This window comes from Choloepus didactylus, chromosome X (genome assembly GCF_015220235.1).
Source record: "Choloepus didactylus isolate mChoDid1 chromosome X, mChoDid1.pri, whole genome shotgun sequence".
Lineage (NCBI taxonomy): Eukaryota > Metazoa > Chordata > Mammalia > Pilosa > Megalonychidae > Choloepus > Choloepus didactylus.
The window spans coordinates 140,817,237-140,836,812 of record NC_051334.1 but is presented as its reverse complement, the minus strand read 5'-3'; positions in this window follow the sequence as shown (position 1 = coordinate 140,836,812).

Below are 19,576 nucleotides of genomic sequence, written 5' to 3'. Positions count from 1 at the left end.
TTCGTCTCATTTTGCATCCACCTTTTGGTCAAGAAGATACTCTCAGTCCCACAATGCCGGGTCCACATTCATCCCCGGGAGTCATACTCTGCGTTGCCAGGGAGATTTTCACCCCTGGGAGTCGGGTCCCACGTAGGGGGGAGGGCAGCGAGTTCACCTGTCGAGATGGCTCAGTTAGAGAGAGAGAGGGCCACATCTGAGCAACAAAGAGGTACTCAGGGGGAGACTCTTAGGCACCATTACATACAACTTTAGACTCTCCTTTGTGGTAATGAGCTTCATAAGGGCAAGTCCCATGCTCAAGGGCTCAGCACATCAAACCGCCAGTCCCAATGTTTGTGACAACATCAACACCAGTCCAGGTGAGGATGTCCAACACATCTGCACCTTCCCCCAGATCCTCGGGGCAGGGGAGGGGGAGGCTGTAAATATATTTTTTATTATCTACCCAAATTACTCTAGGATGTGTCACTATTTCACTCCAGCCTATACTAACCTACCGTATCTCACTTCCTATTCAAAGTTCCATGCAATTGTGGTGTTTGAACAAATCGACTGTAGAGTTGTACCATTCAGAAAATTTAGATCCTGTACCAAATAGATATCTATTCCCTTGGTCTCATATGAAAGTTGAAGTTTTAAAACACAATCAGTTTCAACCTTTATCCTTTGGCCTGGCTTGCCCTGGTCTTAACCAGACCTGCTTCATTCATATCACTAATTGAAGTCTGGGCTCTTTTCAGCCTTTTTTTTTTTTTGACACTGGCTGTATGCACTAATACTGACATTCATATCTGCCGAGCTCTAGCTCTGAGTTTCAGGTGTCTCAGAGATATGCATTGTTCCAGAGACCAGTCAGGTTATACGCTAGGGGATCAGCATCTCAAAGTTTAGAGATAGGCCTTACAATTCAGGGATAGAGTTAACTGGTGTAAGAGCTTACAATCTAGGGACTATTACAATTTATTGTGTCCACGTTAGGCTATGTTCTAAGATTCAATTCTGAGTTTACACATTGTAGTTAGTCCATATTGGTGAGGCATCATCCCTCTCACCATGTTTTCTCCAACACTTTTACTCCTATATATATATTTTCCTACAATTTTATAGAGTTATATTCACATACCATACATTTATCCACAGTGTACAATCAGTTGTTCATGGTATCATCATAAAGTTGTACATTTATCACCACAATCAGCACTTGAACATACTGATTACTACAAGAAAAAAAATTTTTTTTTTAGCAATAAGAAGAAATGATAACAAGAAAAATAACATGTCATACAATACAATATACTAGTAAGGACAGCAAATAACACCACTACCAAGAATCCCATATTCCTCCCCTATATCTCCCTCTCATATACATTTAGCATTGGCATATTGCCTTTGTTACATTTAATGGAGGTATATTACAATGTTACTGTTGACCATAGACTCCAGTTTGCTTTGATTATGTTTTTTCCTGAATACCATCCCCTTTTCAACTCTCTACATGGTTGACATTCATTTCCTTTCCCACATGCAAAAACATTTTTATATTTGTATATTTAGTAACAGTCATTGGCCACTCCAGTTTTTGCCACGTTATACAGTCCCAGTCTTTATCATCTATCTTTACCTCTGGTGTCATACATTCTCCTATCCCACCTCTTTCAGCTTTACTCACAGACATCTTTGTTCAGTGTACTTACAATACTGTGCTATCATCACACAGTATTATGCTATCTATTTCTGGATCTATGCAATCAATCCTAAACATTCTGTAGTCCTTCAGCATCAAATGGCTGGTCTCTGCCCTCTTTCTATCTCCTGGTCGCCTGTGTTGTCAGCTTTCAATTCCCAAAGTTTGTTCATTAATGTCTGTTCATATTAGTGAGACGATACAGAGTCTGTCCTTCTGTTTCTGGCTAACTACACTCAACATAATGTCCTCAAGGTTCATCCACATTATTACATGATCCATGTCTTTGTTCTGTCTTACAGCTGCATAATATTCCATCATGTGTATATACCACAGTTTGTTTATCCACTCGTCCTTTGATGGACATTTGGGCTGTTTCCATCCCTTGGCAATTGTGAATAATGCTGCAATAAACATCGGTTTACAAATGTCTGTTTGTGTCTTAAGTTTCAGTTCCTCTGAGCATATACCTAGCAATGAAATAGCTGGGTCATATGGCATATCTATATTTAGCTTCCTGAGGAACCTCCACACTGTCTTCTAGAGTGGTTGCACCATTCTACATTCCCACCAACAATGAATAAGTGTGCCTTTCTCCACATCCTCTCCAGCACTTGTCATTTTCTGTTTTTTGGATAATGGCCATTCTGGTAGGTATGAGATGATATCTCATTGCAGTTTTGATTTGCATTTCCTTAATAGCCAGTGAAGTTGAGCATTTTTCGATATGCTTTTGAGCCATTTGTATTTCCTCTTCAGAAAAATGTCTGTTCATGTCTTTTGCCCATTTTTTAATTGGATTGTTTGTCTTTCTGTTATTGAGATGCAGGATTCCTTTATATATTCGGGATATTAAACCCTTATCTGATATGTGGTTACCAAATATCATCTCCCATTGTGTAGGTTGCCTTTTGACTTTTCTGACAAAGTCCTTTGATGCACAAAAGTGTTTAATTTTGAGGAGATCCCATTTGTCTATTTGTTCTTTGGTTGCTCGTGCCTTGGGTGTGAGGTCTAAGAAACCACCTCCTTTCACAAGATCTTTAAGATGTTGCCCTACATTTTCTTCTAAGAGTTTTATGGTCTTGGTGCTAATGTTAGGTCTTTGATCCACTTTGAGTTAATTTTGGTATAAGGTGTGAGATGGACATCCTCTTTCATTCTTTTGGAAATGGATATCCAGTTCTCCAAATACGATTTATTGAACAGGCTGCTCTTTCCCAGTTGCTTCGGCTTCACTGCCTTATCAAAGATCAGTTGTCCGTAGATGCGAGCGTCTACTTCTTAGCACTCAATTCGATTCCGTTGATCAGTATATCTGTCTTTATGCCAGTACCATGCTGTTTTGAGCACTGTAGCTTTGTAATATGCTTCAAAGCCAGGTAGTGTGAGACCTCCCACTTCATTCCTCTTTCTAAAGATATTTTTGGCTATTCAGGGCACCTTACCCTTCCAAATAAATTTAGGTATTGGTTTTTCTATTTCTGTAAAGTAAGTTGTTGAGATTTGAATTGGTATTGCATTGAATCTGTAAATCATTTTAGCTAAAATGGCCATTTTAACTATATTTAGTCTTCAAATCCATGAACATGGTATGTTCTTCCATTTTTTCAGGTCTTGTTCAATTTCTTTTAGCAGTTTCTTATACATTTCTATGTAAAGGTATTTTGTGTCCTTGGTTAAGTTTATTCCCAAATACTTGATTCTTTTGGTTGCTATTGTAAATGGGATTTTTTTCTTTATTTCCTCCACTTGTTGCACATTACTTGTGTATAGGAACACTACAGATTTTTGCGTGTTGATCTTGTAGCCTGCTACTTTGCTGTATTCATTGACTAGTTCTAGTAGCTTTGCTGTAGATTTTTCTGGATTTCCTACATATAGAATCATGTCATCTGCAAATAGTGAAAGTTTTACTTCTTCCTCTCCAATTTGGATGCCTTTTATTTCTTTTTCTTGCCTAATTGCTCTAGCTAGAACTTCCAGCACAATGTTGAATAACAGTGGTGATAGTGGGCATCCCTGTCTTGTTCCTGATCTTAGAGGAAAAGCTTTCAGTCTCTCCCCATTGAGTGTGATGTTAGCTGTGGGTTTTTCATATATTGCCTTTATCATATTGAAAAAGTTCCCTTCTATTCCTATCCTTTGAAGTGTTTTCATCAGGAAAGGATGTTGAATTTTGTCAAATGCCTTTTCTGCATCAATCGAGATGATCATGTGGTTCTTCTGCTTTGATTTATTGATGTGGTGTATTACATTAATTGATTTTCTTGTGTTGAACCAGCCTTGCATACCTGGAATAAATCCCACCTGGTCGTGGTGTATAATTCTTTTAATGTGCTGCTGGATTCGATTTGCGAGTATTTTGTTGAGGATTTTTGCATCTATATTCATTAAAGAAATTGGTCTATATTTTTCTTTTTTTGTAGTATCTTTGCCTGGTTTTGGTATTAGGGTGATGTTGGCTTCATAGAAAGAGTTAGGTAGCTTTCCCTCTTCTTCAGATTTTGAAGAGTTTGAGCAGGATTGGTACTAATTCGTTCTTGAATGCTTGGTAGAATTCACATGTGAAACCATCTGGTCCTGGGCTTTTCCTTTTTGGGAGCTTTTGGATGACTGACTCAATCTCTTTACTTGTGATTGGTTTATTGAGGTCATCTATTTCTTCTTGAGTTAATGTTGGTTGTTTACACTTTTCTAGGAAGTTGTCCATTTCATCTAAGTTGTCTAGTTCATTAGCATATAGTTGCTCATAGTATCTTCTCATTTTCTCCTTAATTTCTGCAGGGTCAGTAGTTATATTTCCTTTCCCGTTTCTGATTGTGTTTATTTGCATCTGCTCTCTCTTTTTTTTTGTTAGCCTAGCCAGTGGTCCATAGATTTTATTGATTTTCTCAAAGAACCAACTTCTGATTTTGTTGATTCTCTCTATTGTTTTCCTGTTCTCAATTGCATTTATTTCTGCTCTAATCTTTGTTATTTCTTCCCTTCTGCTTGCTTTGGGGTTAGTTTGCTGTTCTTTCTCTAATTCCTCCAGGTGAGCAGTTAACTCTTCAATTTTTGCTCTCTCTTCTCTTTTAATATAGGCATTTAGGGCAATAAATTTCCCTCTCAGCACTGCCTTTGCTGCATCCCATAAGTTTTGATAAGTTGTGTTTTCATTGTCATTTGCCTCGAGGTATTTACTAATTTCTCTTGTAATTTCTTCCTTTACCCACTGGTTTTCTAAGAGGGTGTTGTTTAGCCTCCATATGTTTGTGAATTTTATGGCCTTCTGCCTTTTATTTATTTCCAACTTCATTCCATTGTCGTCTGAGAAAGTGTTTTGTATAATATAAATATTTTTAAATTTGTTGAGACTTGCTTTGTGACCCAACATGTGGTCTATCCTAGAGAATGTTCCATGAGCACTTGAGAAAAAAGTGTATCCTGCTGTTGTTGGATGTAGTGTTCTATAAATGCCTGTCAAGTCTAGTTCATTTATCATGCAATTCAACATCTCTGTTTCTTTAGTGATCCTCTGTCTAGATGTTCTATCCATTGATGAGAGTGGTGTATTGAAGTCTCCAACTATTATTGTAGAGGTATCTATTTCTCCTTTCAGTGATCGCAGTGTTTGCCTCATGAATTTTGGGGCATTCTGGCTTGGTGCATAAATATTTATGACTGTTATGTTTTCTTGATGAATTGACCCTTTTATTAATATATAGTGTCCTTCTTTGTCTCTTTTAATTGTTTTGCTTTTGAAGTCTAACTTGTCTGATATTAATATAGCTACTCCTGCTTTTTTCTGGTTGTTGTTTGCATGAAATATCTTTTTCCAGCCTTTAACTTTCAGTCTATGTTTGTCCTTGTGTCTAAAGTGAGTTTCTTATAGACAGCATATAGATGGGTCCTGTTTTTTAATCCATTCTGCCAGTCTGTGTCTTTTTATTGGGGAGTTTAATCCATTTACATTTAATGTTATTACTGTAAGGGCAGTACTTTCTACTACCATTTTGTTTTTTGGAATTTTTATGTCATATCTTATTTTTTCCTCTCCTTTTACCTTTCCTGATAATCTTCATTTCTGCACTCTTCTCCAACTCTCTCTCTCCTGTCTTTTCCTATCAGCCTGTAGCACTCCCTTTAGTATTTCTTGTAGTGCCGGTCTCTTATTCACAAACTCTCTCAGTGTCTGTTTGTCTGAAAATGTTTTAATCTCTCCCTCATTTTTGAAGGAAAGTTTTGCTGGATATAGAATTCTTGGTTGGCAGTTTTTCTCTTTCAGTATCTTAAATATATCATGCCACTGTCTTCTTGCCTCCATGGTTTCTGCAGAGAAATCTGTACATAGTCTTATTGACCTTCCCTTGTATGTGATGGATCGCTTTTCTCTTGCTGCTTTCAGAATCCTCTCTTTGTCTTTGACATTGGACAATCTGACCAGTAAGTGTCTTGGAGTAGGTCTATTGGGACCTATTCTATTTGGGGTACGTTGTACTTCTTGAATCTCTAATTTTCTGTCTTTTATAAGAGTTGGGAAATTTTCAGTGAATATGTCTTCTATTACTCTTTCTGCCCCTTTTCCCCTCTCTTCTCCTTCTGGGATACCCATAACACGTATATTAGTGCGTTTCATGTTGTCACTCAGCTTCCTAAGACCCTGCTCATATTTTTCCATTTTTTTCACCATCTGTTCTTTTTTTTTTTATTATTAAATTCAGTTTTATTGAAATACATTCACACACCATACAATCATCCATGATATACAATCCACTGTCCACAGTATGATAACATAGTTATGCGTTCATCACCACAGTCTATCTCTGAACATTTTCCTTACATCAGAAAGAACCAGAACAAGAATAAAAAATAAAAGTGAAAAAAAACACCCAAATCATCCCCCCGTCCCACCCCATTTGTCCTTTACACCATCTGTTCTTTTGTGTGTATGGATTCGAATGACCTGTCTTCCAGTTCACTGATCCTTTCTTCTGCCTGTTCAACTCTACTGTTGTGTCCCTCCATTGTGTTTTTCATCTCCTCCATTGTGGCCTTCATTCCCATGAGTTCTGCCATTTGTTTTTTTAAGTTTATGAATTCTTCTTTGTGGTCATCCAATGTCTTCTTTATATCCTTCAGCTCTTTTGCTATATCTTCCTTCATTTCATCGAATTTATTTAGCATTAGTTGCCTCCACTCCTGTATCTTAGCTGAGCTATTAGTTTGTTCCTTTGGCTGGTCCATGTTTTCGTGTTTCCTGGTATGGCTTTTTATCTTAAGTTGTCTAGGCATCTGATTTTCTTGATTAGTTTATTTTGAAGCTTGTTTTCTATTTTTTTCCTAGTGGTTTTCTTGTTGGTTGGCTTTGTTCTCTGGCCTCTGTTATTCAGTTCAACTTATTCTAGACTTCTAACTTAGGTTCTATTTAGTTGATCAGAATTTTTCCCCTCTTGTTTTTTCTGTTTCTTGCTCTGCCTCTATGTAACCTTTTTGTGAGTGGGTATCCTCAGATATGGTCGACCCTAGTCTGATTTTCCCAGCCTAGTGAGGCCCAGGTCTCATTGGGAGGGTATGGAGTTTTCCTGAGAATGAGACCCTCCTATGAGGCCTTTAGAATTGGTGCTTTTCCTGTCCTGTCCAGCAGGTGGCGCTGGGCAGCCCTCAGCTCCCCCACCAGTGTAAGGAGGTATGTAGACTTTAGTTCTCCTGGTGACTGATCCGGTCAGGGGCATGGCTGACTGAAGCTGCAATCTGAATTCCAGCCCCTGGGGTCTGAGTTCCCAAAAGGAGAACTGCCAGTTGAGCTGGACCTCCCTCCACTCTCCCAATCCTCAGAACTCCAGTTGTCTCTCAGGGGCACTATTCCCTTCTCCTCTCTCCTCTTCGGGGCCTCTCCAGGTAGATTCCTTGGTCAGCCTGAGTTGCCAATTAAAGACGGGGGTGGAGACCTTCAGTAGTGAATACGGAACTCAAAGACACTGTGGGTACTCTGTCTCCCCCCAAGCCCAGCCTAGTCCCTCAACCTGGGCTTTCCGATAGAAAATAACCACATATATTACTTTTAGATTAAAAAAAAAAATAGAAAAGAAAAACGAGAAAAAGAAAAAAGAAAAAAAAAAAAGAGTCTCTTTTAAAAGTCTTTCCCTAGCCTGGAAGTTTTGTCAGTGTCAGAATAGAGCATTTAAAGATATGCTTTGGTCTATTGTCTGATAATTACTCTCCAACAGCTTCAGTTCCACCCCTGCAGGAGGTTATTGAAATGCAAAAAGATAAGGGATCAGTGAGAAGCCAGAAGGGACAAAATGTAGGGAAAAAAACGGCTTTTTTGGAGTCTGGGAATGGGTGCCCGCTTTTACTTGCCCCCACTTCTCGGAACCCAGCCCTTCTTTAGCACCCCAGCTCCCAAAATTAGTTAATTAATTTGTTAATTAATTCTGCAGTTGAGGCTGGGTTGAGCCTCCCTTCTTGCCCTCAGCAGATTGCTGTTTTTTGTTTTTTTTTTTTTTGCCCCCTTTCAGGGAGCCGGCAGCAAGACAGTCTGTGAGGTCTGGGTGGGGAGGGGCGCCAGACCCCTGGTCTGGGGAACTTACAATGTTCGCTGCGATCTCAGCTTTTCCTCCGATTCCAAACTTGCGTCCGATGTGTGACTGGTTACTGGAGACCCCGAAAACACTGTTTCATATAGTTCTTGGGTAATTGCCAGCTGCTCTAGGGGAGAGACGAAATTCTGCTCCCCACCACTCCGCCATCTTGCCCCACCCTCCACCTACAGATTTATTTTTAACCAAACTAGAGAGATATCTTTTGGGTTAAAATTCAGCTTTAAAGCACAGATATCTTCTTGCTCTGTTTGCAGTTGCTGTATTTTCCTCCCAAGCTCATTTCAAACTGCTGTCTCTCTCAGCATAAAACTAATATGAAAAAGTTTCCCTTAGTTAATTCCCATTTTAATTGATTCCTTTTAGAAGTTACTCCCTTGAAATTAAGATCTGCATATTCAGGTCAGAGTTATGTTCACTCTGACTGCACTGGCATATTTCTCTCACAGACCTCATCAGAACTGCCATCTCTCTCCAGAGCCTTCAGCGTAGTCTCCCTTTCTCATCATGGTCAGAACCTGTTGTTCCTTTTGCAAAGGCAATGCATTCTAAACCAGCACATTTGACAAGGTCAATTTGACCTTGCATCAGTGGACTGAATGATATAGAGATATATAGCAAATATTATTCCAACAATTACAATACAAAACCACAGAAGGTTGATTTGCTGTTTATTTTAATCAGAATGGTTGCTTGCTTCTTTTAGCAACTCTGGTGGGCAGAAAATATGCAAGAAAAACAAAAGTACATACATACAGATCATCAGAGTTAAAGACCAAAAACAACTTATATCCACATATAAGAACAAACACATTTATTAGTTGAGGTTCTACATATACTGCTGTTGCTCCAGATAACGAACTGTTAAAGAAAGAGGTTTTTCCTTCAGCAAAACCATTTGAGACCATGAGAAAACGAAACTCTTTGGATTTCTGACATCTAATATAATATCAGATAGACCTCAGTTCAAATCCCTCCTGGGCCACTTACTACCTGGGTAAGTTGCAGACTGTAGGTACTCAATAAATGTTAACTTCCTTTATTCCTCCTTCATAGTAGGAACTGATGGTCAGCCAAAATTTTAGTGTTCTAACAGCAAAAATCTTGACCTTTACAAACTGTCAAACCCAGTAGAGTTTTGAATGAAGCCCTCTGTGTTAGTACGTAGATGTATGTACCCCAGAAAAACATGTTCTTAAACTTAGTCCAGGGTGTGAACCTACTGTAAGTAGAACCTTTTGATGAGGTTACTTTAGTTAAGATGTGGCCCACTTCATTCAGATGGGTCTTAATGCTATTAGTGGAGTCTTCATAAGCAGAATGAAATTCAGACACAGAGAGAGAAAACTATGGGAAGAAAGATCTGAAGGTCAACAGAACCCAGAAGAGAAGGGAAAGGCCAGGAGAGGCCACCTTGTACATTGTGGTGTGACAGAAGAGTCAAGGACCAAGGATCAACACCAACCAGCCTCAGAATGAGAAGAAAACATCACCTTGATGATGCCTTGATTTGGACTTCCTTTTAGCCTCAAAACCATGAGCTAATAAATTCCCATTTTTTAAGCCAGGCCAAAACATGGTATTTGCTTGAGCATCCAGGAAAACTAAAATGCCTTCCTTAAAGGATTTGCTGATTTTTCTTCATGTTGCAGATATCAGTGCTTGTGTTTCAGTTATAACAAGTAATTGCATCCTCAACATACTCTTCAAAAAGCTGGATAGATGTGGTTTAGTATGTGGTTAACCAGTGCTTTCTTTTCAATATCAAGTTATCATATTGAGCCAACGGGTGTAATGACGCATGTATTTATAGACTAAAGAGACATAGAGAGAGGGTCCTAGCTATCTTTTTAGACAGTCATTCAAGTAATTTATCCTTCATGGATTAGCAGAGTTGGCAAGAAAGTGGCAGGTGCAGTAAAGGATTCTGGATGAACATAGGTTACCAGGTCAGGATCAGAAACAGGAGAGGATAAAGTAATGTGCTAAGTGAAGGCCAAAAATAGAAATCAGAGTCAACTTTCCAGGACAAGCCAGAAACAGGTGGAGTGAGAAGAATCTCACTGAAGAGCCACATAGAGAACCCAGCACAGGATCTTAACTGTTCCATCATTGGTGCCCTTCAACAGGTTGGGTTCCAGTCCTGACTTATTTGGATTCTAACTGTGAACCTCTGTCTCTTCCAATTAGTTAAGTATGTCTGGAATTACCAGCTATGGACTTTGAATCAAGGAGGCAACAGAGTGGAACATGGTGATTTGCTTTAACTCTGAAAAAAAGGCCCCAAGAGCATTCAATTTTGCAAAATGACACACAGGATCAGGCTTCTTGGTTGAGCCAGTTTGCAACCATGAGAACGTGTTGACATCAGGAATCATACTGTTTTCCAATTTTACATCCTCAAAGCATCCAGGTTTCAAAACTATCCTAATGATTATTATTAAATGGTTGTTGAATTGCATTTCATTCCTAGCTGTTCTTTTTGTTTTGCACTCAAGCTGAGAAGTGGGGTAGGGTGGCATAAGGAAAACTCTAAAATATGTGTGGCCTTGGGATGAACTTTATGAAGGTACTTGTTCAAGGTTCTTAGAGTCAATATTGTGAACTTCCCTAATGAAGCATCACAATTGATAAATACAACCATCCTTGCTGTCATATGGGATGGACAATCCTTTGTAGTGGTGTTCCCCTGGCTTTAACATGCACCACAATCATGGGATTCTTTCAAATACATAGACTTTCTGACCCCACCTCTAGGGATTCTAATTCATTAGGTCTAGATCAGAGCTTCAGAATCCCTGTTTTCACCAAGCAACCCAGCTTGATGCAAATGGTTTATGGACCACACTTTGAAAAACAGTGAGTATGTGTATGTACAAAAGAGAGAGGGGGGATAAAGAAAAAGATTCCTCACTTCAAACAAACTCAGTCTTTCTTCTGAATGAGGATTCTCAACAAAACCACATAATTATTCTAAGCACTCAATTTGACTTGTGCACTGGCCTAGGGATGTCATACAGTATTAAACTAAGGGCATTTTGCACCAAAGATGAAGGTCCCATTCACAAGCTTCAACATCCACACCAACTCTTGGTCTTCAGTTATCTTGTAGATTCTAAACCACTGACAAGATATATTTGGTGTCAAAAAAAGACCAGCACATAATCTGTGCTGTTCTAGCATCAACATTTCACCTGAGGTAGCCTCCACCATGAACCTTAGGTTGAGTCTGTCTTGAATATTAAAGGTCAACAGGAAATGTTGTTTTTCAATCAAAATCCTCTCTTATTTTCTTATCCCCACAACCAACACCTGCTTCTTTATTTGGACAGTTAATTGAATCTACTGTGTACCCAGTTAATTGAGTCTACTGCGTACCAGATACTCCTGATCATTCCAATTTGCTAATGCTGCCATTATGCAAAATACCAGAAATGGATTGGCTTTTATAAGGGGATTTATTCAGGTGCAGATTTAAAGTTCCAATGCCATAAAAGTGTCCAAACTAAGGCATCAACAAGAAGATACCTTCACTGAAGAAAGGCCGATGGTGTTCAGAACACTTCTGTCATCTGGGAAGGCACATGGCTGGTGTCTGCTGGTCCTTTGCTCCCAGGTTGTCTTTCAAAATGGCTTTCTCTAAAATGTTTCTGGGTTTTTGTCTTAACTCCTCTCTCTCAGCTCCTGTGCATCTTTGTTTCTTTCTCCCAGGGTGCTTCTCTCTAAGTGTCTGGGGATCTTTCTCCTGGGCAAACTCTGGGCTTCATCTCTTAGCTTAGCATCTCCAAATACCCTTCTGTCCACAATTTCAAGAATCTCTCAGTGTCAGGGAGCATCTGGATCTGTGTTGGCTCTTAGTGTCTCTCTTAAGTACTCCAATGAACTAATAAAGACCCACCCTGAATGGGTGGGGCCACACCTCCATGGAAATAATTTAATCAGAGGTTCCACCCTAATCAACAGACTAATCAGTCTGCCCCCACAAGATTGCATTAAAGAATATATCTTTTCTGGGGGACATAATATATCCAAACCAGCACACTGATACAGAGCAATAATAATACTGCTTAACATTTATTCAGTACTAAATTCCAAGTGCTATACTATGCTCTTTATATGCATTATCTTATTCTCACATCAATCATAGGAAGTAGGTACTAATATTATTCCCATTTTACAGATCATAAAGGTGAAGAAATTTAACTAGGGTCACATAATGAGCAGAACTGAGATTTGACCATTAGTCAAAGCATACCATGATCAATTCACCATCAATTATATCAGCACTGGTTATGGATTGGAGCAGAGGTTCTCAAAATGTGGCCCCACACCAGCAGTGTTAAAATCACCTGGTAACTTCTTAGAAATTATCATTCTTGGGCTCTACCTCAAATCTAATGAATCAAAATCTATGACCGTGAGGCAAAGAATTTGTGTTTTATCAAGGGCCTTTTGGGTGCTTCTGAATCATGCTAAAGTTTGAGAACTACTGAATTAGAGAACTGGCTGTAAAATTCTATGAATCCTAGAAACTGTTTCAAAGTCTTGAGTTGGTCAGTCAACCATGGTTAGTCACTGTTATTGTCAGTACAACTCCCTCCATGGGAGAAATATAATTGCAAAGCCTATAGAGGTCCATTGGCCCTCATGGACCACACATTTCCTTATTTTAAAAGATACTTTTTATACAAGGTAGTAAGAACTGACATGCTCCCACCCTTGCTAGCAAGTCAAACTGTCATCTAGGCATCCATTTGCTCATTCATTCATTCACTTATTTATTTATTCATTCATTCTACAAGTATTTAAGAACCTCCCATGTGTCATGAACTGGTGCTGCATACCAAGGATACATAACAGGTACATATTGACAACTACATCCAGGAAATCTTACAGTATATGATATTGAACTTTGAGATATGGTAGAAGCTTTGACCAATTTGAAGCCTATGACTAAGTACAAGTAATGCCCATATCAGTTCAAAGGTCTTGGGTAATAAAACCCTAGAAGGAGTGTTGCCATACAACGAGGTTCCACTACTTTTTGTTTCATTACTGGATCTAAACAAAATGTGCTTAGAGCATAAGATAAAACCACCCAGGGACTAAAATTCAATTCTGTGATCCCCAGCCAAGTGCCAGCCAGAGCCAATTGCCAGATGGCTTTTATAGCATCTCCCATGTGGCATAGATAGACAAATACTACTGTAATAGCTCATTTTACTTCATGAAAGTTTTGTCACTACAGGACTGACACCTGAAAATACCTTATCTTTTAAAACAGTCTAGTAATATCCCTGACAGTTTGGTGATATACAGATCTGCTTCAAAAATGTAAGCTCTGTGAAGCCAGGCTTTTTGGTGTCTATTTTGTGCCCTGATATATTTCAAGTACCCAAAACAATGCCTAGTGCATGATAGGTGCTCAACTGATATTTGCTGTGAACTTTTCTGACCTGTTCTAGTTTCATAGAGTTTTTCTTTTCATTAAGATGATTTGTCAGATTTGTCAAGTACACTCTACTTCAGTTTTATAGCTTTGTAAGGCTTTTTCATAAATATAGATTCCCACCTCCTCAAAGAAAAACCCTTAGTTAAGACTATCTAACCAAGTTTTGTTTTAGGAATTATTGTCATCTCATTTATAATACACATACTCTTTGTACCTAGACAAATTCATAAGCCAAGTATTGGCTTTGGAAAAATAAGCCACTTAAAAGCAGGCAAGCCAGATATAGTTTCTGGACCCTAGAATGTCTTTCCAACTGGAGCAACTCTGATTTCCTGGCTATAAGCCAGGCAGGTTGAGAACACAGGGATTTCCTTCCTTGGCTGGCCTCTCAAAAGACTGGGATGACTTAAGAAAGGCTCTGGTGCTTGTTTCCTTTTTGGCAGCTGCTGCCATGGATACCCATGGCTAGAAAGCAATGGGCAGAATATCAGATGACTAGAGTCAGAGTGCCAAATCCAGGGCAGGAGCTCAGGGAGCTGAGGCAGGAGCAGCAGGGAGAAACAAGTGTTTGCCCTCACATATTGGCCAGAGAGGAGATCCCTGGCAGAACTGGTAGCTCTCAAGAAGGTCTTGTCACCTGCTCACTAGACCTCTGCTGAGTTGTTTAATCCTAAAGCTCCTGGCAGGGTCCTGCCAGAGCAGAGTCCAAATATTAACAAGGTGGATTCCTCTGGGTAGTGGTTGGATTCTACTGGGTAGGTCTTTCTCAAGGATTACTCACCCTGTAGAGCTGAGAGCATGGCAAGTTCAGCTTCAGGCTCTGCATCTGAAGGCTGAGTAACTTCCAGTCTCTGAAACTGTGCAGGGGTATGCTTCTCAGCACATTTATTAACCAGGTATCTCCAAATGTATGCGTTCATCCCCCCAACCCCACACCTCTTCATGAATAAAGGGAAAAGTGGGCATCTCTGGCTCTGCTTTCTCAATATGCAAAATAAATTATGGATAGTTTCACCTCTCTTTTAGGGAAGCTCCAAGATCTCTTCTCCATCTCTACTTTCTTAGCCAACCTACAGGATTGGCTGGCTGGGGTTTGTTCTGGGGGTACCAATTTTGATTCTCCAATTACCTTCACAATATCAGGTTACTCCCAGTATTCTTCCAAAAATGTATACCGTTTTTTGAATGCACAATCCATGTATTACTCACTCAGCTAAATACATGTTTAGCTGAGAGTTTCAGCAGGTCAAGTATCTAAATAGCAAACTTTTGTTTCCCCATTGACTTTCACAAAACAAACAAACAAACAAAAAACTGGCAATGGTCCATTCAGGTCTAATTGTCACATCAATAAATAAAGTAAAAATTGCATTGGATAGTGCAGCAAACATTTTCAAATGATGTAATTAGAGAAAAATTGATTGTTTTATTGTAATAAGAATTGTCCAAAAAGAAAGGCATGGAATGTGAACGCAAAGTAGTGTTTTTCTTATTGTAACAATAGATTAAAGGGAATAAAGAGAAGACAATGGCAGTTTAGCAGAACAGAATACACTGGATTAAAGCGAATGAATTTCTATCACCCTTCCTCCATCCCTGACATACTTGCAACAGGAGAAAACCAAATCTCTGGTTACTCAGACGCTGTTCCTTAGCATATTTTGGAAGCTGCTAGCTCTCTGAAATGAACAGATTGCTCTGAACTGAAGGAAGGAAAAGACACAAATACAGCTAAGGCATTTTCAAAATGCAAGAGGAAATGGGCAAACAAGCACCACCAACAGCCATGGATGGGGGTGGAGAGTGCAGAGGACACATTTGCTGAAATCTAAAGACTATGCAGTCTGCCATCAGCATCAGATGGTACAAAGCAAATTGATTCCCCTTACTGTGATTGGATGAGGGTGGTGATGAGATGGAGTATTGACGGGTAAAGCTGACAAGCCAGTCAGCCAAAAGACTTCTTAATGGATGCTTTAGCAAATACATTTTGTCCCTCACTTGCTCCTCAGCCTTGCATGTCCAGAAACTAAATCTCGCATGTACTTGCAAATGGGTCAGACTCAGGAATACTGACTTGTGCCACTAAATTCACAAGAAACTGCTCTAGAAATCAGAACATGTTTGTACTCATATACATTTGGAGGATATTCCTTTACAGAGGCCAAAGTGTTTGTGTATGTGTGTGTGTGTGCTCTCCAAACCTCATTCTGTTATTAAGGGACCACAGAGTCAAATTCATCAGAAGAAGAATGCAAGATGCACATGAACATGCACATCACATGGACTCAGAGCACAGCACACAAAGAATATCATCCATAGTGAGACCTAACCAACTATTAAGGAAAAGGCTTCCCTGGTGCCTGGAATGTATATGCTCCCCAGAATCTGCATCTGAGTCCCTCTCGCCCTGGCCACTCCAGGCTTTCATGCTGATCATCCTCTTTCTGTTGGCCTATTCTTTCCTTTGATTAATACTACTTGATTAAGCTAGAGTCAAACCTTTTCTCCCAACTTCTACCCTGGTCCACAATATTCTGACTCTATTTAAGTGCATATTGTATGAGTCAATATCTCAGCTATCTCAGGCTTCATTACTTTTGCCACCATGTGTGGGTTTTGACACAATTTGGAAATTCAGTATTTCAAATTGTTATTTGTTGAACCTCTTAGTATTTTATATGTATATGTATGTATGTGTGTGTATATATATATATACACATGTATATATATGGATTTGACATCTCTTAGATCTGAAGGTAAGTGTTCTTGCTCTCCTGGGCATATGCCTTACTTTCTATTTCAGCCAGAAACTCCCAAATCCGGGGAGGGGAGTAGAAAAGAGGTAGAAAGAGAACTGACACCTGTGCTCAGAGCTACAGGTGAAATAAAAACACCAATGTTGCCTAATGAACTTGATTTCCAGGATTCCTTTATGCTCTCCATGCTTGTAGCTACTCATCCAGCTAGTCCCAGACTCTTCTGCAAAATGCATCTACTAAAGCAGGTCCCACTGCATCCAGTTTGCTCATTCTAATGCTCTCCTTTCCCAGACTGTCAGGGTTATGGTTCTCTATGGTCTCTGAGAGTTACATCCCACCCATGCTCATGGGATTGCTCATGGGATTGTGTTGAAGTTGTGTGTCATGTGGCTATAGGATTCCTGGTAAAAGGCTCATGGTCTTGCTATGCTTTATTACTATTTGTTTTCCCTACCTAGAATGGAAACCAGACAAATTGTTTTCTGACTCTTCTCTCCTAGGGACTCACTGGAATTGCTGCACAAATCCAAGGGCTGCTCTGCCAGAAATCAGTCTTTCCTTTATATTAGGGCACTGATTATTGCCCAACCTCAAAAAGAACTTCATAAAGGCTGGTGTCATGGGGGAAGGGTCAGGGTCAAGTAATCCTTTATTTTGTACCTACTGCCTGTACTACAGGCAAAAAAAAATAACTCAAAAGCTCCTTCTTCATACACTATCAACTCAGTTCATTAAGCATTGACTGAGCACCAGTATGTACATTTACAGTGATGGATAAAATGATGAATGAGGAAAGTTCTCTGGCCTCAAAGAGCCTAAAATCTGAAGAGGTAGTTGTGTACAGGAAGGTGTTAGGAGGGCAAGACAGTGGTTGAAGAGTGGCACAAAATACTGGAAGAACATCGAGAAGAGACCAATTACAGTGACTAAAAATCATTTTATGGCACCGTTTTTCTCCACAGCAATACTGAATAAAAGTTCCTAACTCAAAAAGCTACTTTGCCATTATGAACAGAATAATTAGGAACTCGAGGTAGTAGGTGAGAGGGGTATTAAGAATAGGAGGTGGAAGGCATTTGATTCATTGAAATAGGAATAGTCACTCCTCATTTTTATTATCCAAAAAGCACTGCTTAGAAAAGTGAATAGAGTTGGAATGGAGCTGAGAAGTCATCTCACTCAAATGCCATGTAAAGCTTGAGCTCCCTCTAAAACATCTTTGTGAAACAAATGCCCCCAAGGGAGATATGGAAAAGCTTTCAGGGAGTAGATGACAATTAAATTGGTTCCTAAAAACATTGGACTTTGATCTTGAAAACAAAGAGTAAAGATGATGGAGTAACAAAATCTTAAAGGTTCTAAGAAAGGATAGGGCATTTGGGGAGAATAAATGTTATAGGCTGACAGAGTATAAAATAATATAAGGGGAGGAATGGAGAATGAGCATGGAAAGCTAGATAGGAGTCACATAACAAAGACTTGAATACTAGGCCAAGGAGTTTGTACAATAGGGAGTTATTGAACATTTTGGAGCTAAAACTATAAAACTCTTAGAAGAAAACTTAGGGGAAAATCTTCAGGACCTTGTATTTGGCAATGAATTCTAAGACATGACACCAAAAGCATTATCAACAAAAGAATCAACCCACATTCCATCAATAGATGAATGGATAGATAAAATGTGGTATATACATACAATGGAATATTATTCACATAAAAAGGAATGAAGGTCTGATACATGCTACAAAATGGATAAATTTTGAAAACATTATGCTGTGTGAAATAAGCCAGAAAAATATTGTATAATTCCACTTACATGAAATACCTAGAATGAGCAAATTCATAGAGACAGAACATATATTAGAGATTACCAGAAACTGGGAGAAAGGGGGAATGGGGAGTTATTGCTTAGTGGGTAAAGAATATATGCTTTGAGTAACAAAAAGTATTTCATAATGGATGGTGGTGATGGTAGCACAACATTGTAAATGTAATTAATTCCACTGAATTGTACACTTCAAATTGGCAAAAATGGCAAAAATTCTTCCTTTTTAAATAATTTTTTGTAACAGAAGTTATTAGATTACATAAATATGCATAAAATATATAAAATACAGAGTTCCAGTATGTCACACTATTATTAAAACCTTGCATTAGTGTGGAACATTTCTTATAATTCATGAAACAGTATGTTTATAATTGTACTGTTAACTATAGTCCATCATTTACAATAGGATTCACTGTGTTGTACAGTTCTATGTCTTTTCTTTTAATTTTTGTTCTAGTAACATATATATGACCAGAAATTTCCCCTTTTAAGCACATTCACATATATAATCCAGTGCTGCTAATTACATTCACAATGTTATACTACCATCACCACCATCCATTACCAAAACTTTACAGAAACCCAAATAGAAATTCTGTATAATTTAAGCATTAACTCTCCATTCCCTACCTGCTACCCAACCCCTGATAACCTAGATTCTAGATTCTATAAGTTTCTTACTCTAATTATGTCATATCAGTGAGATCATACAATATTTCTACCTCTGTGTATGACTTACTTCACTAAACATGATGCCTTCAAGGTTCATCCATGTTGTCACATGTATCAGAATGTCATTCCTTTTTAATGCTGAGTAATATTCCATTGTATGTATATACGACATTTTCTTTATCCATTCATCAGTTGATGGACACTTGGGTTGCTTCCATCTTTTGGCAATTATGGATAAGGCCACTAAGAACAATGGTGTACAAATATCTTTTCAAGTCCCTGCTTTCAATTCCTTTGGGTACATACCTATCAGTGGGATTGCCAGGTCATATGGTGATATCATACTTAGCTTTCTGAGGAACTGTCTTCTACAGTGGCTGCACCATTTTACATTCCCACTAGCAGTGAATGAGTGTGCTTATTCCTCCATATCATCTCCAACACTTATAATTTTCTGTGTTTTTTAAATAGTAGCCATTCTAGTGCATGTGAAATGGTATCTCGTGTTTTTTTAATGCAATTTTATTGAGATATATTCACACACCATACTGGATAAAGGGAGTGTTGATCACAAGTTTTTCTTTTATAATC